At 38.1% G+C, this 3,412-nt stretch overlaps 1 long non-coding RNA gene across 1 annotated transcript; it reads left to right on the plus strand.

Annotated features, from left to right (window-relative positions):
* The first annotated feature begins 1,132 nt into the window (after positions 1-1,132).
* LOC144539370 (uncharacterized) lies at positions 1,133-2,448 on the plus strand. The gene is made up of 3 exons (XR_013504895.1): positions 1,133-1,198; positions 1,760-1,830; positions 2,300-2,448. It is a non-coding gene; the product is annotated as an uncharacterized LOC144539370 (long non-coding RNA).
* Positions 2,449-3,412: the final 964 nt, after the last annotated feature.

The raw sequence follows: 3,412 nt of genomic DNA on the forward strand, positions 1-3,412 counted from the left end.
TTATTCTGTGTGTTTCCTCTGTGTGTTCCGGTCTGATCTGGTGCAAACTGATGTGGTTCAACCAGAACTGATCAAACCACCGAAGAAGATGGATGGTTGGCATAGCAACTAGTAAACAATGTATGTTTTTAATAAATGAATCCTTTTTAATACATATTTTATTATTTGACTTTCTATTCAAGACATTTGTAGTGATGATCTGTAACATAAATTAAATATTGGGATTATTATTAGATTCTTATTATTAGACTGCGTTGAGAATTCAGGCAAATTGGTGGATGAATAGTATGCGAGGCGTCACTCAACCTGTTTGTAGCATGGAAGTATTATATTATATTATATTATATTATAGTATATTATATTATATTATATTACAGCTGAACAAATATACAGACAGTCCACACTTAACTGTCGCTGTAGTTGAAGTTCCTACAGTCCTGAATAATCAGAAAACCACATCATTAACACTGAATTGTCAAGAAGAACCGATCCACTACTACACAGCTCTGCTCCGCTAGCTTAGCTGTCAGTCAGTATCATAACATAGCAGCCTGTTAGCCAAAATGTTTCGTTAGCATTGCCCAAAATTCCACAGCTATTATGCAAAACTGCTCTGCTAGCTCAATTGTAACTAAAACATTCACCAGCAAAAATATTTTTTTTGTCACACATAGATTAGCCACAGCTACAAACATACATACACACACACACACACACACACAGCCTACGATTACCGTAATTATCGTAATGCATTGCAGTAACAAAAAAACGGCTACCTAACGTACCCCAACAGAAGCAGATCAGAAAACAAGGAGGCTTCGTACTAAAATATGAGCAAATATACTTATCAAACAGAGGGAATTAGAAATAAAGGCCTGTCTCTAATATAAGCCTGCTTCCAATAAAGGCCTGGTACCCTCTGCAGTCGAGGTAAATAAAGGCCCGGGCCAATATTAGAGGAAATACGGTAGTTAAATTCCACAGCTGTTGCGCAATAACTGCTTTGCTAGCTCCATCTAGTTTAGTCCAGAGCCATATAGAGAGAGAGTTGCGTCATCTCCGTTCTCTCCAATGGACCATTTTTTTACAGCAATGGCGGATCGCGGAGCCCCTCAATAGTTCCCGGAAGTTAGCGGCTAACACTAGCAGCGCAGTAGAGTTGCAGCAGAATGGACCGTTTGTGATGCACTTTGAAAGGGTAAGATGTTTAAAGAATCAGATTGTATATTATCAGCACATCTGTATCAAATTAACATGTGCATTAAAGCATGTTAGTGGATTATCCCCCTCTAAATTAGTAGATTTAGGGAACGTTAACAGATAACAGATTAGGCTAGGATACTGAATAAAGTTAGCAACACATAACGTTAACCACGAACAGCCTATTAATTATAAATTCCGTTCTCTTAATGCCATTTCATCCAACGTTGTGGAATTAGAGAAAAATACTTCTAAACGTGATTTTTTGCGGGGTGGGGGGAGTTAAATATTAGTTAAATATAACATTGGGGCATGTGTTTGTAGAGTGGTGGGTGGAGGTGGTGAAATGAGGATATCCATTTTGGAGTAAGAGCTAATAATAAAGTTAACGTTACACAATAATAAGGAAGAGAGCTATGTTTGTGATACATCGCTATTGATATGGATTTAGAGTGCATATTTGAGACTTCAAAACAGTAAACAAAAACGTAACTTATGGGTTGAGTGTTTTTAGGCTTTGTGATTCTGTTGACTATTACCTGTCTATATTATGTTGCAGCTCAGCTGATTTTGGATTGATGGCAAAGGGAGAGGGAAGTTGGAGGACCTAAGTGAGATTGAAAACACAAGGTAAGTTTAAAATAGGCCAGCAATTCTGAAAAATGAATCATACTAGGCTAAATGGGGAATCATACTAAATACTAAAAGTATTATACTACAGTATTATATAAGTAATCATACTAAACATGTATTCTATTACTGTATTATATAAGTAATCTTATCTTGTTAGTGTATATTAGTAACCTGCTGTAGGAGCACTGGACATGTATACACTCATTACATATATAAAAGACAACCAAGAACATGAGACAACTTTATACAAATTAATATCACATCAGTAACTGATGCCACTTGTCATACTTTGTTAAACATCAGCAGCAAAAGCTGTTGATGATCACAACTAATGAAGTTCCATAACTTAAGTTGAGGAACAAAGACCACACCTCATCTCCCAAGGCAATTTCCCATCCAAGCCTATATAGGTGTGTCTAACCCTTTCTCCTCTGTCTTTTTCTCCCTCTCTCCCTCTCTCTTTCAGCCCAAGAACCACAGGGGGATTCAATGGAGCCTGAAGACTCCCTGCAATGAGACAGCACCCTCACCCTGCACCCTGAGTCTCAACTCCCTGGGTTTTACAAGCCTTTCCCTGTTCCTTATTTTTAATAAACCAAACATTAAGCTTCCCAATGGTATGGTCTTTGTTTGTGAAAAAGTGCAAATGAAGTGTTTGAATATTATTACCTCGCATATTTTTTTGTTGTTGTGATCTTTAGTGATAGTAAGATTGCTCCTGCTGACTTGAGCCAACCATTTTTTTCTCCTCTCCGTGTCAGTGGGGAAACCGTACACTTATTTGTGGTTTCCCTAACATTTGGAAATAAGTGTTTATTATCAAGGATGGTAACCAGTCAGTAACTGTGTCCACTTGGACACGAGACACTTTTTTAATAGTTTTATATTGTTTTTCTTCATAGTTTTTATAGTGTGTTATATTAATCTATATTGCCTTCATCTTTTCTGCACCATTTTTATTCTTATTTACCTTATTATTTTACTGTATTATATACCTTATTTCCTGTACTTTGTTCTGTCATTGTACTGTACACCACTGCTGTGACACCCGAATTTCCCCTAGGGGATCAATAAAGTGCAATCTTATCTTATCTTATCTTAGCTGCTGCTAACCATATATCATTTTATCATCCCCAGCTCCACCCCAGCATCCACCTGTAGGCTCTGATTCTAGGTCTCCCCCGGATTGTCCCTCCCTGGCTGCTCTCTTTGGCTAGCTAGGTGCACGCTTGCAGGGAGTGACAGGATTAGAGCCTAGACGCCATACTAAACTCTGTATATTTGCATTCATTCTCAATAATCTGTTAACGTGAGTTGGCAGACTGAATTATGTTCAAGGTCAATTTGATAGAAAGAAATGCCAGCGCTCATAATGTCCTTTCGTCTTTTTAATACATGGGCAGCTAGATAAAAACTCACTGATGAAGTAGGGATTGACATAAACCACACTAGCTTGTGAAAATACATTCGTACATTTGTACTCCTTTCTCCGAGCGATTGGAGCATCCCCATGCAGCACAGCAAACCATGGTGGAGACTATATGCAAGGACAACACGGAGGAAAGGGCACAGACAACCT

This window comes from Centroberyx gerrardi, chromosome 5, assembly GCF_048128805.1.
Source record: "Centroberyx gerrardi isolate f3 chromosome 5, fCenGer3.hap1.cur.20231027, whole genome shotgun sequence".
Classification (NCBI taxonomy): domain Eukaryota; kingdom Metazoa; phylum Chordata; class Actinopteri; order Beryciformes; family Berycidae; genus Centroberyx; species Centroberyx gerrardi.